Source organism: Oratosquilla oratoria, chromosome 22 (genome assembly GCF_046742065.1).
Source record: "Oratosquilla oratoria isolate Oo_2021 chromosome 22, ASM4674206v1, whole genome shotgun sequence".
Taxonomy (NCBI): Eukaryota; Metazoa; Arthropoda; class Malacostraca; order Stomatopoda; family Squillidae; genus Oratosquilla; species Oratosquilla oratoria.
This window is the reverse complement of record NC_134798.1, coordinates 28269857-28289748: the sequence shown is the minus strand read 5'-3', so window position 1 is coordinate 28289748 and position 19892 is coordinate 28269857. Positions and strand designations below refer to the sequence as shown.

The 19892-nt window shown below is 44.2% G+C and overlaps 1 pseudogene; it reads left to right on the top strand.

Moving 5' to 3' along the window:
• The first annotated feature begins 11044 nt into the window (after window positions 1-11044).
• On the top strand, window positions 11045-13162 carry LOC143037215 (uncharacterized; annotated as a pseudogene).
• Window positions 13163-19892: the final 6730 nt, after the last annotated feature.

Sequence of the window (19892 nt, the reverse complement as noted above, 5' to 3'; positions counted from 1 at the left end):
TACTTCTGTTCATTTTGATATTACTGTTTACGTTGGTCTTTGTTCCACTAATAAAGGCGTCACTTTCCATTGGAAGAACTGATATTATTTCGCCTACAGAGATCGAGATCTTAAGAACATTGCGAGGAAATTTTGTTGTAAAGTCGATCATTCAGTTTTGCTACAGGAATGAAAGCTAACTTAATGTTTGGAAAATTGAAAAATGTCGTCACCGAAGTGGTTTCCACTCGAGCGAATTCTTGGCCTTCCCGCTCCCGAGGTGGTCACGGACGGACGGACGGGCCAAGATCTATATATACCAGGTCTAACCACTTCCGACCGAATTTCGAGTGTTGGCGCAACGGGCCCGTGACATCACCTGGTTGCTCAAAGTGGGGTTCGCGCGCCCCGTCGCTGTTAGTTGTAGCTGGTTCGTTGTACGGGCATGTCGCTGCCTCCGCTCGCACCGCTCCACGCAATTAGTTATATTCTGACAATGAAGATCTATATATACCGGTATATATAGATCTTGACAATATGGCTTATTGTACCATTAAGGGTTGTGGCTCAAACCAAAGAGGAATTAAGCCAAATGTTAATTTTCATCGTTTTCCTGCAAATACACGCACAAGTGAACGTGTACACATATAAGCACACACGACGATATCTCCCCGTAAAATACAAGTATATAAACACACACACACACACACATATGTGAACGTGTACACATATAAGTACACACGACGATATCTCCCCTTCCCGTAAAATAAAAGTATATAAATACACACACACACATCCAAAGCATCGTATAACTCGGTGACGTAATTGGTTGAGAGTCAGGCACATAATGTGTATCGGCGGTACTTAGGTCGAATCCTGCCCAGGTTCAATTTTTTTTTCAGTCTCGCTGCGCTTCGAGTAGTTACTCCAACTCTCGTGGGCGGGGAGTTTGAGATATGTGTGCGTGTAAGTTCATAGATCGGACATACGAGCTCTGAGCTCTCTTTCGGGAGGGAAATAGCTGTCGATCACGAGTCCAATACGTGATTCAAAAGACAAAGATGAATCACACAAACATGTGAACATGTACACATATAAGCACACACGACGATATATCCCCTTCCCATAAAATACACACACACACACACACACACACACACACACACACACACACACACACACACACACACACACACACACATGTGAACGTGTACACATATAAGTACACACGACGATATCTCCCCTTCCCGTAAAATAAAAGTATATAAATACACACACACACATCTTAAGCATCATACGACTCGGTGGCGCAATTGGTTAAGAGTCAGACACATAATGGCAAGGTATCGGCGGTACCTGGGTCGAATACTGCCCAGGTTCCTATTTTTTTTTCAGTTTCGCTGCGCTTCGAGTCGTTACTCCAACTCTCGTGGGCGGGGAGTTTGAGATATGTGTGCGTGTAAGTTCATAGATCGGACATACGAGCTCTGAGCTCTCTTTCGGGAGGGAAATAGCTGTCGATCACGAGTCCAATACGTGATCCAAAAGACAAAGATGAATCACACACATGTGAACATGTACACATATAAGCACACACGACGATATATCCCCTTTTCATAAAACACACACACACACACACTTTCAACGAACGGACGGCTTGAAGAACGTTCTGAAGAAAAGTGCAGATTGTGGATCCCAACGCAAAGAGAAGTGCCTTTTTGTATTTACAGGGTGGGGGGAAATTGCTCGTGGGGTAGTGGGAAAGTAAGGAAAGAGGAGAAGGGGAGGGATTGCTGGGAAAATGGAAGGTAATGAGGAAGTAGAGGACTTGGTCCAAACAGACCGCCGTAAAGTAAACAAACGACCACAAGACGAGCTGGAGGACGACGGAATGTCTAATAAGAATGTAAAGATTAGAAGTATAGATAGGAACAATACAGTAGAAAGTGATGAGAATATTTTCAAGGGATTTAAAGAGAGTGGGGGGGACACAAACCCCCCCCCCCGACTGACAAGACTAGAGAAGAAGGTTGATAAGGTGATCGAGGACTTGGAGAGTAGGTTAGGTCATATGAACACCATTTTACAAAGGGTTGAAAGATTGGAAGAACTGGAAAAGGCGAATAAAAACTTAACTGATGAAATAGAAGACCTAAAAAGACAGTTAAGAGAGGTAAAGGTGGAGAATGAGGAATTGAAGAAGAATAGTAAAGAAAACAGAGAAACGATAGCTAAAGAAAGTAAAAATTGGAAGAAAACCCAAGAAGGAAATAAGGTTTCATTCACTGACATAGTCAAACAGCAATTGAAAGAACATACTGAAGACTCAGTTATTAAAGTGATGAGACAAAAGGAGAATATAGTAAGGGATTTAGCAGACAAGAAGAAATGTATAATTATATTTGGAATGGAAGAGAAACACAACACAGATAGAACCACAAGAATCAAAGAGGAAAATGAAAAAGTAAGCCAATTACTAGAATCAGTTCAGGAAGATGAACCAGAAATTATGAAACAAATCGAAGAGAAATTTAGACTCGGAAAGTATAGCACAGACAAGACCAGACCAATTAAGATTAAATTCAAGTCACAAACAACGGCAGAGAATATCTTATCCAAAACAGGGAAACTAGCAACAAGTGAACAATACAAAAAGATATGGATAAAAAGAGAAATGAATAAAGAGGAAAGAGAGGAAGAAAAGCAGAAAAGACTGGAAGCTAAGGCAAAAAAACGAGAACAGAACGGAGTCAGAGAAAGAGAGATTCTATTGGAGAGTAGTGAACATGAAACTAAGGAAGTTCGACATACAAAAGAAAAACATAAGGGAAACAGAGAACACAATAGAAGTGGGAGAAAACTAAGAGTGTCTTACACAAATATAGATGGATTAATAACAGGATTGAATGAGCTGAATGATTATTTGAAAGAAAAAGAACCGGACATAATGGGAATTGTAGAAACAAAATTAAAAGGCCCACTACCACCCAACAGTGTAGGACATGATGCATACAATTATTGGATTAGAAACAGAGAGAAAAAGCAAGGGGGTGGAGTTATGTTCCTGACTAAGAAGGATATAAACGTGAAAGGTGTCATATATGGAAAGAATACAGTAGAGATGATTATGATAGAAGTGGAAGACAGAGATAAGAAGAGCAGAAAATTTGTGATCAATTATGTGCCTCCGAAAACAGCCTCATGGGAGGAGAGTGAATATAAAAGTATGTTAGAGGACACAAAGATAGCATTAACTAAAATAATGGAAGACGGAGGAAGAATAGTTATGATGGGCGACTTTAATTGCAAAGAAATCTGCTGGGAAGAAATGACAGTAAAGAGTGGTGATGACTCATGGGGAAATGCTCTACTTGAGATGATTACTGACCATACAATGACACAATGGATACAAGAGAACACTAGGTATAGAAATGAAGAAGAACCATCGAGGCTAGACTTAATAATTACATCTGAACCTAGAATAGTGGACAAGATTGAATATAAAACACCAATAGGTAAAAGTGACCACATATTGATTGAACTGGAACTTAATGAAGAAAAATATATGAAAAGAAATGAACAATATAGAAAAGGAAGAATGATGTATGAAAAAACAAACTTTGATAAAATAAGAGAATTCTTCCAACAAGAAAACTGGGAAGAAATATACAAAGAAGAAACATCAGTGGAAGAGAAATGGAATATTTTGACAAAAATTTACAAAAAAGGGGTGGAAAAGTATGTCCCAAGACAAAAACAAGAAAAAGAATATGTAAAATGCTGGTACAACAAAAGTTGTAGGGAGTTAAAAGACAAAAGAGACAAAGCCTGGAACAGATGGAAAAAAGACAGAAGACCTGAAAAATGGAAAATATATACTGGTTATAGAAATGAATATGTACAAAAGTGCAGAGAGGAAAAAAGAAAATATGAAAAAGATGTTATAGAAAAGTGTAAAGATCAACCAAAACTATTCTACAGATTTGTAAACAATAAACTGAAAAACAAACAAGACTTGGAGAAATTAAGACAAGGAGGAGTTGAATACACTGAGGAAATGGAAATGGCAGAAATTATGAACAAACATTTTAAATCAGTGTTTACAAGGGAAAATATACAACCTGAAGAGATTGAGTGGAAAGAAAAAGTCCCCCCCTATGGAAGAAATAGAAGTAACAAAGAATGAAATATTGACACACTTGGGTAATTTTGATGTCAGAAAATCGCATGGGCCAGATGAAATAGCAAACTGGATTCTGAAAGAATGCAGGAATGAACTGGCAGACAAAATACATAGCATAATAAGCAGTTCCTTAAAAGAAGGAAAAGTTCCAGAAGATTGGAAAAAAGCAAATATAGTACCTATATATAAAGGAGGAAATAAAGAAGAACCTACCAACTATAGACCAGTCTCTCTAACAAGTACAATAGCAAAAATTTGTGAAAGAATGATCAAAAGTAGATGGGTAAAATACTTGGAAAAAAACAACGTACTAAATCCAAGGCAATTTGGATTCAGACAAGGACGATCATGCGTCACCAATTTAATATGTTTCTATTCAAGGCTAATAGATATAATACAAGAAAGAGATGGATGGGCTGATTGTGCATTTCTAGACCTAAAAAAAGCTTTTGACAAAGTATCACATAAGAAGTTGCTTAAGAAATTAGAATATGAAGGAGGAATACAAGGTAAATTGCTAAATTGGATGGAAGACTTTTTGCAAGAAAGAAAAATGAGAGTAGTGATAAGAGATCAGCACTCAAAATGGAATGAAGTAATAAGCGGTGTTCCGCAGGGAACAGTTCTGGCCCCAATAATGTTTGCTATATATATTAATGATATGGATGAAGGAATTGAAAGCTATATGAGCTTCTTTGCAGATGATGCAAAACTACTGAAAAGAGTGAAAACTGAAGAAGATTGTGAATCACTACAGAGAGATCTAAATAAAGTACAAGAATGGAGTAGGAAGTGGGAGATGGAGTTCAATACAAAAAAGTGTAGTATAATGGAATTTGGAAAAAGCAAAAACAGAATAACAGGATCATATAATTTGGGAGAAGAAGGAATAAAAAAAGTAGAAAATGAGAAGGACCTGGGAGTCATTGTTATGAATAATATGTCACCTGAGAAACATATAAATAAGATTTTTGGAGAAACTTATAATTTAATAAGAACAATCAAAGTTGCATTTACATACCTGGATGAAGAAATGGTGAGGAAAATCCTAATCACCCTGATAAGACCAAGATTGGAATATGCAGCAACGATATGGTCACCAAGTACAAAAAAATGTATAAAAAAACTTGAAAGAATACAAAGAGCAATCACAAAACTGGCACCAACACTCTCAAAACTATCATATGAAGAGAGACTACAAAAACTTAAACTACAGACACTAGAGCAAAGAAGAGAGAGAGGAGATTTGATAGCTATTTACAGAATCATGAAAGGCATAGAAATTACTGATAGAGAGAATCTGATAAAATGGGATGACAGAAATACAAGAGGACACGGAAAGAAAATAAAAAAAGACAGCTATAGAAGAGATTTGAAAAAGAACAGCTTTCCTCACAGAGTAATAGACAGTTGGAACAAGTTAGATGAGAAAGTGGTGTGTGCAAAAACAATACATGAATCTAAAAATAGTTTAGATAAAATGAGATATGAAGACGGGACCCCACGAGCATAGCTCCCCTTCCCGTAAAATACAACTAGGTAAATACAACTAGGTAAATACACACACACACACACACACACACACACACACACACACACACACACACACACACACACACACACACACACACACACACACACACACACACACACACACCTCTCATGGCGCTGCGGTTAGAGCTCTGGCCTGCCACTACGGAGGTCCGGGTTCGACTCTCGCCCGGGGCTGAAATAATATCAGTATCGCAGCGCTGAGGGGTGTTACTCCAACTCTCGTGGGCGGGGAGTTGGGGGTGTGTGTGTGTGCAAGGTCATAGCATTACCCATAGATCGGACCTACGAGCTCTGAGCTCTCTTCCAGGAGGGAAATAGCTGTCGATCACGAGTCCAACACGTGATCCAAAAACCAAGTGAACACACACACACACTGATAATAGCAATGAGCTAGAGAGAGAGAGAGAGAGATAACGGGGGGAAAATATAATAGTTCCAGTCTTCCTTAGCGTTTCACAGTTTTCTTCAGTGTTTCACAAAGAGAAAACGGAACCAGCCCGATGATGTCAGAAGCTGTGCAGAACGGCTCAAACGGTTAGACCTGGTGTATATAGATCTTGGGACGGGCAACCTTCGTCAGCCCCGCTTTCTTCTCGCAAAATGACACAAAAAGGAAGCCCCATTTCTTCTGCCTGTCGACAAAAAATAATTATGAAAAATAATAAACCACCCACTTGCCCAACCACAGAAAAAACGTGAAAATTCCCAGATGTCATCTTTACCGACAGATTCACGCCGTCCGTCAGAGAACCTTTGCTCATCACCGCCTTGGGGAGGGGGAGGGGCGGGGTAATATACCCTGGGGCGGCACTTGGGCTGGTAAGGGCTCTGCAATGTGATATTATGTCATAAAGGGGGGGGGGTCAAAGTCGAAGCACGCACCTACTTTATACACTTTAAATCCCGTTTTACACCCCTACCATCGATGTACACGTTGAAGGGTCGTCATCCATATCTCGAGCATCAGTACTGCAGCATGGATTGAGGGAGGGCGCAGTAGAACATGGCAGGCGACCGAAACGACCAAAGTTCGCTCGCCACGGCTTCGTCCTACAAGTGTTCATTTGCCCGTCTGCAAGAAGGCTGTTGCACAATTTCCTTAAATTCGTCTATTAAATTTTCGACACTCCTTTTCATATGCTGTAAATATACTAATATCTTCATAGATATCGGTTCCTTTGTTTAAAATTATATGAAATGGCTGGAGTGGTTATTCTTTACTATTAGACGGGCTCGCTGTTACGGCAGTCGACGACACTTTCCGTAACGAGTTTCATGTCTCGCTTCTTTGATAAAGATCATTATCCTAGTATTATTTATGGATATGATCATTATCTTCATTATCATTACCATCATCCTTATAGTTATCAACAGTATTTTTATTACGGTCATCATCTATATCATCATTGCTATTATAATTGAATTGTGGAGTAATGATGGGCAGGATTTGGAAGAAGCTATGATGAGACGCGTCACACAATATCAATACGATAATGTGGAGAAGAGTGAGTGATCAGAATGATAATAACAACAATAATAAAACACATGAAAGTTAAATACTTTGATTTGGTTGATCTAAATATTGTAATAATAGATTAAAGTAAAATAAATAATAGGATATTGCAATACATTTAAACATTACGCATATATGAACACATTAATCCTTACACAAGCGCGCACGCGCACACACACACACGCACACACGGCTCGGTGGCGGAGTGGTAAAGCACTGGGCTCACAAGCCAGAGAACCGGGGTTCGATTCCCCGGCCGGGCGGAGATAAGTTGGGTTTGTCTCCTTTCACGTGTAACCCCTGTTCACCTAGCAGTGAGTAGGCACGGGACGTTAGTCAAGGAGTTGTGACCTTGCTGTCCCGGTGTGTGGTGTGTGAGTGGTCTCAGACCTACCCAGAGATCGGCAAATAATGAGCTCTGAGCTCACTGCCGTAGGGTGGTGTCTGGCTGTCTCGACAGAGACTGCAGCAGATCCGAGGTGAATACACACACACACACACACACACACACACACACACACACACACACACACACACACACACACGCACACGCATTCACACACACATAGGATTACAAAGGCGGAGCATACCGACAGGAGACCTTTTGATCCATATCTAGGTCGGATGCGAAAAAAATCATAATAATAATAAAATAATAAATAAAAACTATAATAATGTAAATAACAAATAAAATACATAAATAAATGCATAGGTATAGTTAAATAATAAACAAACAGGTAAATAGTAAATAATAATAAATTGACATATAATTAATAATAAATGAAAATCAGACAGACAAATGATAACAAAACAAAAACAAATAATATAAAATAAATTATAATCATTACAGCATCTTAGGTATTTATCTAAATGATTCTTAAAGCTTCGAACTGAACTACATTGCACTACCTGTGCAGGAAGTTTATTCCATTCATTAACTACACAGTTGGCAAAGTTGTTTCTACCCACTTCCAAATTGAATCTATTTCCGGACAGTTTGAGACCATTGTTTCTTGTCTGATTCTCATTCAATGTGAAAATTTTGTCACTTTTGATTTTGTCAATTCCCTTTAAAATCTTAAAGACCTGTATCAAGTCACCTCTGAGTCTACGCTTTTTTAGGGAAAACAGATTCATATGTTTTAGTCGATTTTCGTATGATTTATTTTTGATACTTGGAATCAGTTTTGTGGCTCGCCGTTGTACTTTTTCCAGTCTGTCAATGTCTTTAATGAGATTCGATGACCATATGGAAACAGCATATTCCAAATGTGGACGAACTAACGATTTATATAGCTTGTTAATGAGTGATGGACTTTCGAAATCAAAAGATTGCGCAATGAGTCCTAGAATCTTATTTGCTTTCTCAGAGGCTGAAATACACTGCTTGATTGATTTGAGGTCGTTACTGATAATTACGCCGAAATCCTTTTCACTATCCACTTTTGTTAACGAATTTCCAAATAACTTGTAATCGTACTTACTATTATTTTTACCTATGTGCATTACCTTGCATTTACTTGTGTTAAATTTCATTAGCCACTTTTCAGACCGTTGCTGTAATTTATCTAAATCTTCTTGAATATCTAATTGGTTTGAGTGATCATTTACCACTCCGCACAGTTTTGTATCATCAGCAAATTTGGAAACAGTAGATTTTAGTCCATGGTCTATATCATTTATATATACTATGAATAGAAGTGGCCCAAGAACGGAACCCTGAGGAACTCCACTTGTAACATTTTTCCATCTAGAAGTTTTCCATTTAAAACAACTCTCTGTTTTCGACCATTCAATCAATTACTAGTCCAACCTAATAGGCTACCACCTATTCCATGTAAAGCTAATTTAGTAAGTAGTCTTTCGTGTGGGACGGTATCAAAAGCTTTTCCAAAGTCTAGATATATTAAATCTATATTGTTTCTTTTGTCATAATTCGAGATAACTGTGTTGTAGAATTCGAGTAATTTAGTCACGCAAGAACGTTTCCGTTATCATGCACAGTATGAAAAGTGGAACAACTATTATTGTATTTTTCATTTTATTATTATTTTATTATTGTTATTATTATTATTTTGGTTGGAAAATAATACCTCCTCTGCATGGACACCTTTATTTATTCCCTAAAAAGGGAAGACAATAATGTGGCCAATAATTGCACAGGATGCAACCTGCCAACCTACATAGAAACGTTGGAGATGGGCTTAAAAGAACTTTAAAAAAAAGTCTCCTAAGATCAAATGAGGAATTCTTTGCAGGTACCAGTTTCAACATCCGATCAACTTGGAACATCAACAATTTCATGTCATCAGCTTAGTTTATTTTAACATTATATGTACAGTTTTCTATTTCTGTATTGGGAAATAAAATAGAAGTGCAAAATATGCAATTCTTTGTGTTTTTATACTGGGATTACCTTTCTCTTGAGGAATTTTGTATATAATACATAACTTTAGAAAATATCACCATACTGGTTTACAAGAGCTTCATGCAATGAACTTGAGGTAAATTAGGTGAAAAAACCATGTATAATATTATCCAAAGTCACACTACACTTAAGAATGTAAATCATAATATCCACAAAACACCCAACAGGCTACTAGATTTGATTATTTTTTTAACAACAGTTTTCCTGTTGATTTCATTAAATCGGGTTTTCTGTTTCAATCAGAAAACACTTGTTTGTACCAACCCCAACCCCCATACCAGTCATGTCTGGGGACTGCATTGGGAAATAAGTATTTTGAATTAAAGAGGAGTGCTAGCCAGTGATTAATGAGAGAAACAAGGATAACATTGTTAAAATAAACGATAAAACAAGCACAGTTTTCTCCAGTTCTGACCATACCTAAGATTAGAGAACACAATCACAGCATGGTTCACTATTCTTTAAAAGATTATTGGGTTCGTTATTCTCTACATTACTATAATCAGGTTTGCTGTTTTTGATATAGATATGTTGGGTTTGCTAATCATGACATTATCTGAATTAGGAAAAGAGGAGGGTTGGGTTATGTTAGGTTATGATGGGATAGCCATTCTTTAGATGAGGATCATTGGGGTCACTGTTCCTGACATGATCCATATATATATATATATATATATATATATATATATATATATATATATATATATATATATACATATATGATATATATATAAATATATATATATACATATATATATAATATATGTATATACATATAATATATATATATATATATATATATATATATATATATATTGTTACGAACGCGGCCCCTATCGCATCATGTGACGGCATCGTGGTACTCGTGGCACCAAGGGCGGACGCCTCCTGGAGTCACGTGACCTCGAGCAGCGACTGTAATTGGTCGAGGCGTGCTATATAACCACGCTACCCAGCAAGGACGGGGAGACGAGCAGCAGCAGCTGACAGTAGAAGACGTCGTGGTTTCCGCTTGTATTAATATCGTGTTTGTAAGCTGTAGCGAGGCTTCAAGTAGCCTTTCGAGGGTTGGCAAGCGACCCGAGGTGTCTCCTACAGCACAGTATTCTTTTTGTAGCGAGTATGTGTGAATAGATGATGTAAATAAATTTGGCGTTTTCGTCGCCTTGGGAACTCAGCAAGGACGAGGTGACGGGCAGCCGGGCGAAGTTTGAAAAATTGCCGTCGCGTCTGTCAGGATGCGCCGAACCTGCGGATTCTTAATCAAGTGACGACCTCCAGTCTCTGGGGAGGTTTGTTACAGTGGTGTCAGAAGTGGGATCTGTAAGTGTAAGTGCATTTTAAATGCGTCGCGGTGATCTATCGAGTGTGAGCGGGAGAAGCCGCGACCGTTTTGTCGTGGCGGGTGACAGGTCCAAAGTGTTGTGCCCAGGTAAGTGGTATTGTGGTCGTTTTCAGTGCCGTACAGTTATTACACTAGCATGGCTGATACTGAAACCACACTAGCAGACGTTATAGGAGCTATGGCGGAACAAGGGAGGACACAGCACGCTGAACTGCAAGCAATGGTGAACCATGCTTTATCGGAGCAAGGAAAAGCACAGCGAGCCGAAATTCAAGCAGTGGCGGACCGTGTTGACAGTGTGTTCAAACGGGTGCTTGGTCTCGTTAAGGAGGAGTGTTCGCGGGTGAAAGAAGAGGTTTTAAGTGCAGTTTTCACCAAGGACGAGGTGAAGGGAGAGGTGGAAAAAGTGGCCAGTGACCTTAGGAGGTATGTGGATGAAGTTGTGGCAGCACAAGTGCCCCCTGCCCTCTCTCAGCATGAGGATACGCTGCACCGGGAGAGTGGGCAAGCTAGCGAGGCGGAAGATAGTGACGAGGACGAAGCTAATAGTCGGCACGGAAGACTCAAGAGCCTTTCTCCATTGGCAAGGGCGTTCCCGTCTCCCCCAGGTACCCCGGCGAGTGTTTTGTCGCCACCATCCCCGCCAGCCTCGGTAATGTCGGGCCTCTCGGCTGCCAACTCCACGTCACGGAGGCTAAGGAGCGGGACGAGGCGCCGCCCGCAGGAGTTCGACGGAACAGTGTCTTGGGAAGCGTACAAGACACAGTTCGAACTCTTGGCTAGCGCCCATCAGTGGAGCCGACCGGAGATGGCCATGCAGCTCGTGTGGGCGCTCAAAGGCCCAGCGTTGGAAGTCCTGAACCAGCTGCCAGCCACCCAGCGGAGCTCCTACAGTAAGGTGACGGCGACGCTGGAGAGGAGGTACGGGCATCAGCATCAAACTGAGGTGTTCAGGACCAGGTTCCGGGCCCGGGTAAGAGGCCCGGGAGAGACCCTGACACGCTTAGCGCAGGATTTGGAGGTATTGGTGCGCCGTGCGTACCCGGAGGCCAGTGAGGAGATGATCACCATTCTCTTGCGGGATCAGTTTGTTGACGCCATCGACAACCAGCAGCTGAGGATATACGCCCAGCAGGCGCACCCCAAGGACCTACAGGAGGCCCTGGCGAGGGGCCTGGAGATGGAGTCGTTTCTCCGGGTTACGCGGGAGCGACCCAGCTGGAACAGTGACTCCTGCAAGGTGAGGGCAAGGAAGGGGAAAGTGGACAAATCCCCCTCTAGACCTGCATCACCCTCAGGTGAGTTCCGGGGTAAATGCTACTCTTGATGGCAACAGGGGCATTCCAAAAAGTACTGCCCGCAGGGGACGAGTGGCAGAAAGGCTGTCGGTGCTGGAGCAGGACCGTACCGGGACAAACCCTGCTGCTGGAGTTGTGGTGAGGGGTATAAGACGGCAGGGTGTGCCATCGTCTCCGACAAGGATAGCAAGAAGGTAGCGGGAAATTGGGAGGGGCTGGCGGAAGGGGTCGAATGCCAGTCGGAAGACGGGAGACCCCAGTCCGTTTAAGTTGCCGCGCCGAGGGCGCCCGGACCGTTCAGGTAGGCGGGCAAGTGGACGGTAAGTCTTGCTGCTTCACGGTGGACTCGGGCGCAGAACGCACATTCGTGCAGGACGGCATGGTGGCAACTGGACGACCCCCGGTGGCCCAGCAACAGCTGTGTGGGGTCACGGGGCACTGCACGCAGCTGAGGGGACCAGTGCATGCCAGGGTAACGGTTGGCAACACGGAGGAGCATCTTCCCGTTTTTGTAGCTGACGTCGGGGAGAACTTGCTCGGTCTAGACTACCTCCAGCAAAGCAGGACGGTGCTGGATTTCGGGGAGATGACCATGTCGGTCGGAGGTGATGTGGTGCCGCTTCGGGAGGGCGCCGTTGACGCAGAGGAAGCCCACACTGCACCACCACCTGAAACCAGCCACCGTTGCCGTCTAAGTGAGGAGCAGGAAGGGGAAAGCCTGGGCCCGGGCGAGGGTGGTGTACAGGCGACTATGGTCACGGAAGGTCACTTCGAGAACAAGCAGGGGAGTAACACTGAAGTCCCACCTCATCTGCAGGATCTATTGCAGAGGAGCTCGGCATGTCTGTCTGGGGAACAGGTTGACGAGGTGAGGAAAGTGTCGACTCAGTATGCAGATGTCTTCTCGTAGGGGGATACCGACCTGGGCCGGACCAGCCTGGTGAAACACCGTATACACACAGGGGATAGTCGGCCGGTCAAGCTGCCGCCCCGAAGGATCGCGCCCGCCCGTCGGCTGGAATTGGAGAAAGCCGTGGAGGAACTGCGCGCGAAAGGGGTAATCGAAAAGTCGACCAGTCCCTGGAGTGCGGCCGTCGTACTCGTAAAGAAGAAGGATGGGTCCACCAGGTGTTGTGTGGACTATCGGGGCCTTAACGCGGTGACAACCAAGGACTCGTACCCTCTACCGAGGGTGGATGACACGCTTGACGCGCTCGCGGGAGCTCAGTGGTTCTCGACCTTGGACTTGAAGTCTGGTTACCATCAAGTTGAGGTAGCGGAGGAGGACAGAGAGAAGACGGCCTTCTCGTATGGGCAGGGGCTATATCAATTCCAAGTGATGAGTTTTGGCCTAGTGAATGCCCCGGCAACCTTTGAGCGCCTGATGGAGCGTGTGTTGGATGGGCTGCTCTGGAAAAGCGCCCTTGTATACTTAGACGATGTGCTAGTGTATGGGAATTCATTTGAGTGTGCTCTGGAAAGGCTTAAGGTAGTGTTGGATAGGTTCAAGGCAGCAAATGTGAAACTCATTCCGAAGAAGTGCTGCCTTTTTCAGAGGGAGGTGCCTTTTCTGGGGCACATAGTAAGTAGTGAGGGGATGAAAACAGACCCTGGTAAGGTAGAGTCGGTTAAAGAGTGGCCGGCTCCGCGCAGTGTGACGGAAGTGCGCGGGTTTATTGGTTTGTGTACGTACTACAGGCGGTTCGTCAAGGGGTTCGCACAAATCGCAGTACCACTCCACCACTTGACTCGGAAAGGGGCCTCCTTTCACTGGAGTGAAGAATGTCAACGGGCCTTTGATGCATTGAAGGAGGCTCTCGCTAACTTCCCTGTGTTGCCGTACCCGGACCCCACAAAGCCGTACGTGCTGGATTGTGACGCAAGTGCTGAGGGAGTAGGGGCTGTCTTGTCTCAGGAGAAAGATGGGCAGGAGTGGGTCGTATCCTACTTTAGCAGGAAGTTCTCAGCACCAGAGAGGAACTATTGCGTCACCCGTAAGGAGTTGTTGGCGGTGATTCTGGCCATTGACCACTTCCATCCTTACCTGTACGGGGCCAAGTTCAAGATCAGGACCGACCACGCTGCTCTGAGGTGGCTCAAAAACCTCAGAAATCCGGAGGGGCAGTTGGCTAGGTGGATTGGGAAGCTGGAGCAGCACGACTACCACATCGAGTACCGGTCAGGGAACACGCATAACAATGCTGACAGCCGGAGCCGCCGGCCCTGCGATAGCGACTGTAAGCATTGTAGCCGCCGTGAAACGGAACCTGTGCGCGTGAAGGCTGCTGCTCTTGCTATTGACACGGAGTGGGGAGAGGACCTCAAGCAAGCCCAGCGAGATGAGGCTGATATTGGGCCCATAGTGACACTGAGGGAGGAAGGCGAGATAAAACCGCCTTGGGAAAGTGTGGCGCCGCTAAGCCCGGCAGCGAAGGCGTTGTGGCAGCAATGGTCAGTGTTGCGAGTAAGTGAGGGTGTGCTGCAGCGGCAGTGGGACTCGTGTGACGGCGGTATATCCTTCTGGCAAACCATTGTTCCCACTAATATGAGGGAAGCGTTAGTGCGCGAGGCTCACAGTGGCAGTGCGAGTGGCCACTTCGGTGTGAAGAAAACCCTGGGACGTTTAATGCAGCGAGTGTACTGGGTGGGCATGCGGAAGGACGTGAGCGAGTGGTGCAAATCTTGCGACGTGTGCTGTGGGAAGATGGGCCCCGGGAGGAGGTCAGCTGCTCCCTTACAAGTGTATCAGGTTGGGGGCACCTATGGAGAGGGTGGCGGTGGATATCCTAGGACCATTTCCTCAGACGGCCCGAGGTAACCGCTTCGTGTGTGTGGCCATGGATTATTTTACGAAATGGCCGGAGGCATACCCGTTGCCGAACCATGAGGCTGCCACCGTAGCAGGCGTGTTTGTGGACGAGTTTTTCGCCCGGTTTGGAGCGCTGCACGAGCTGCACTCCGATCAGGGAAGGGAATTTGAGTCGGCAGTATTGCGGGAGTGCTGTCAATTGCTGGGCATCAAAAAGACTCGTACCACGCCCCTGCAGGCGCAATCGGACGGCATGGTGGAACGCTTCAACCGCACGCTGGGGCAGGAGTTGGCGAAGTGTTGTCAGGAGAGTCAGGAAGATTGGGACTTAAAAATCCCCCTGCTTCTATGGGCCTACCGTTCAGCTGAACATGAGACAACCGGGTACACGGCAGCCCGGTTGATGTGCGGGCGGGAGCTGCGGATGCCGGTGGACCTTGTGACTGGCAGGCCGCCGGACGAGGACATGCCCACTTCGGCCACCCAGTACACAGTGGCCCTCCGGGACCGCCTCCGTGAAGTGCACCATCAGGTGAGATCTAACCTGAAGGTGTCGGGCGAGGCGATGAAGGATCGGTACGACCGTCGAGCTACGTCACCGCCCTTTAGCGAGGGGGATCAAGTGTGGCTGCACAACCCTCGGCGTAAGAAGGGGTTGTCTCCCAAGATCCAGAGCCCCTGGGAGGGACCATATGTGGTGGAGAAGGTCATCTCGGACGTCACCTTCAGGATCCGCCAGGGGGCAAGGAGGAGAGCATTGGTGGTGCATGCTGATAGGCTGTGGAGGTACCACGCCCTGGCAACTTCTCCTGGAGGGAGCGAGCTTCTCAATCGAGCAGCGACGAGGAGGACGAGGGCCGAAACCTGGGGGACGACGAGCCATGGATGATGGGGGACGACGCGTCACTGACGGTGGGGGCGGACGGAGACCCGGACCCGAGGAGGACCGTGTCACTGGTGCTGGAGGAAAGTGTAGCGGAGGAGCTGTGCCCCTTAGAGGGGGCACTCACAGACGTCGACGCTGGGCTCGTGGTAAGGAGACCCAGACGGGAGCGTCGTCTATCGGTATGGAGTGAAGATTACGTCCTCAGATAGTTCTGTGATACCAAAAAGTAAATTTTTAGTTTCTCTTTTTGGTGATATATGGATTTAAGTGGAGTAGGGGGTTGGGGAGCGAGGTCGCTCCATCTCTTTACAGGTGGGGGTAGTGTTACGAACGCGGCCCCTATCGCATCATGTGACGACATCGTGGTACTCGTGGCGCCAAGGGCGGACGCCACCTGGAGTCACGTGACCTCGAGCAGCGACTGTGATTGGTCGAGGCGTGCTATATAAGCACGCTACCCAGCAAGGACGGGGAGACGAGCAGAATCAACACAGCGCTCGTAGAGGTCGGACGTCTCTTCAAACCAGCTCTCTCAACAAACTCCAAGGAATCTTCGCCGGCCGGTGGTGGCTAGGAGATATATCTCGTAGCTGCTGCCGATCTGGCATGGCCGACCTCTACGTTGACGTCGGCAGGCGGGTTTACACCAAGACAAATACTCACATTTCCCAAGTCACGTAAATCTCTGTTTTCAGAGTGGTGCTTGGAAGAAAAGAGGCACACGCACACTTGCTCGCTGGCAAAAGCAGAGGCCCAAACCGTCTCACTCAGAACCCTCAATCTGATCGCAGGCTGGTCGACGGAGAGACTTGGGACACCTCTCTGTCCAACCGGCCCGCAACCTAACGCTGGCCTCTCGCTGACGCTGGTGAGCGAGTTTACATTTCTAACATTTACACACAATTCCCAATCGCGTAATTCTCTGTTTTCAGAGTTGTGATTGGAAGGAAAGAGACCATACAACACCCGCCCGTCTGCCCCTCCCTCGCACCGCCACTGAATCAACTCTTCTGGAATCCAAACCCAACCTGGGGATAAACAGGCAACGCTCGCCCCACCTGTGGCTCATCAGGAACGCGCTCGCCAGCGGTGGCGGCGAGGAGTTATCTCCTTGCCGCTGCCGTTCTGGTTACGGATCTCTTCGTTGACGTCGGCAGGCGGGTTTACACCGCCCGTCTGCCCCCCCTCGCACCGCCACTGGATCAACTCTAAAGGACTTCAAACCCAAAACCTGGGGAAAAACAGGCTACGCTCGCCCCACCTGTGGCTTATCAGGACCGCCCTCTACACGCGGGAAGTGAAATCAACTCACTTCTCGTAAGATACACACATACACCTCTCACGAACAGAGCCACAACACACGCACAAACATCTACACTTATTTATTTTTTCGACTAAAATTCGCTTCCTTTCTAACTTTCTCTTCTACTACATCTTCTCATTTCAGTTTACCTCCCACTAAAGATTTTTCCGTTTTTCCACCTTTCTCTACTACTACGCCTCCTACCATTTTCTAAACTTTCGTTGGTGATCCTAATCCTAACCCCGGCGTCAAGCGCTCCCCTCCAAGCTCCTGGTCCATTTCTCCCGAGCCACGACAACAAATAAACCCCTAATGGCTCTCAATTCGCCCGGTGGCAATAGCTCTCTTTTATACGCTACTATCTTTTCATTTTCTAACAGACATTCTTCCCCTCCCACAAAACCCGATCCCGCGCAAGCGAGGTGGTCTTTTCTTGGAATCCAGAATCCAGACGAGCAGCAGCAGCTGACAGTAGAAGATGTCGTGGTTTCCGCTCGTACTAATATCGTGTTTGTAAGCTGTAGTGAGGCTTCAAGTAGCCTTTCGAGGGTTGGCAAGCGACCCGAGGTGCATCCTACAGCCCAGTATTCTTTTTGTAACGAGTATGTGTGAATAGAAGATGTAAGTAAATGTGGCGTTTTCGTCGCCTTGGGGACTCAGCAAGGACGAGGTGACGGGCAGCCGGGCGAAGCTCAAAAATTGCCGTCACGCCTGTCAGGATGCGCCGAACCTGCGGATTCTAAATCGAGTGACGACCTCCAGTTTCTGGGGAGGTTTGTTACAATATATATATTATATATATATGTATATATATATATATATATATATATATATGTATATATATATATATATATATATATATATATATATACACACACATACATATATGTTTATAATAATGTATACTAATAACTGCATAATTCTAGATATTCACACGTCTCCAACCCTTCATTATATCACTGGCTAGTCCTTATCATTCTCTTTTGAACACCATATATGAATAGAGCAAATTCAATGTAATGCCTGCGGTGACTTTTAAATCTCTAGGATGAGCATCTTTACGTTTACCAAGAAATAGCTCAGTTTACATTACATTACATCTCAAAGTTGCTATTCTTATATCACCAACTAGTTTTTATAATTCTGAGTATTTTCAACCCCAGGTACAAATACCACAAATCAATAGTGACATCATTAGTGATTTGAAAAAAGGCAAACTAATTTATACATACCTAATCTCACACTAACTCTTCATTTAATACTTGGAAGTGTTCTAAAGCATCAATATATACTCTCAACTACTTCCTGTATAGTGTATCTTAGGGGCTATTGTGATTTGAAATGCTATTTTCATTTTTTTGAGTACCCCAACCCTATGGTTTAAATTTTCCTTGTTCTGTTGTGACTAATATTTTCGTTAGGTAAGAGTAAGCTATGTAAAACCATTTCTAAAAGTGCCCTTGTATGTTTGCAAGAATATCTAAAATTGTTTGGAGATTTGTAAGACGCTGAAGTGTCACGAAGATAGTAAACAAAGAAGGAAAACACACAGGTAACGAAAAAGTTGTTCATTGGTGCCTGAGAGTTGCAGGCCATTGTGGTTGTAGCTGTCTAGTGATGGATACTTTAGAAAGAATGCTGTAGGTCGGTAATGAGATCTAATTAGGTGTTACTCATTCCGTTGAAAGAAACCCAGCGTTTCATATTTTGCAGAGAAGCCTGTCCGTAGCGTGTCCAGTCAAAACGGCCCCGGGCCATAACGGCCCCGCATTCTAAGTACCAAAACGGCTCCGGTCTAATAGAAATGTACTGCACGAGGGGTAGCTATACGGTACTGCTTTATTTTCCGTGGAGTCGACTTTATAATCCTTAAAACTTCTTTTACTGGAGTTTATTTTCATTAAAATGACATAACGGCCCCGTTACAAAAAACGGCCAATCAAAACGGCCCCGGTTATAACGGCCCCGCATTCTAAGTACCAAAACGGCCCCGTTACAAAAGTCATAACGGCCCCGTAGCCTGGAGGTTGAACTTTGTTTTGGGTTGGGATACTCGAAGTAAACCGAGCATTTCAAATCACAATAGCCCCTTAAGATCTAGGAAGTAGTTGACAGTAAATACAGATGTTTTAGAACACTTCCAAGTATTAAATGAAGAGTTAGTGTAAGATTAAGTATGTATACATTAGTTTGCCATTTTTTCAAATCACTACTGATGTTACGATTGATTTGTGGTATAATATAAAAACTAGTTGGTGATACAAGAATTGCAACTTTGAGATGTAATGTAATGTAAACTGAGATAATTCTTGGTAAATGTAAAGATGTTCATCCTAGAGATTTAAAAGTCACTGCAGGCATTACATTGAATTTGCTGTATTTAAATATGGGGTTCAAAAGAGAATGTTAAGGACTAGCCAGTGATATAGTGAAGGATACTTTATGCTTATTAAAAAAATTATATATATATATATATATGTATATATATATATATATATATATATATATATATATATATATATATATATATATATATATATATATATATATATGGTAAATATTTAGTTTCAACCATGGGAGGAATATAGCAATAG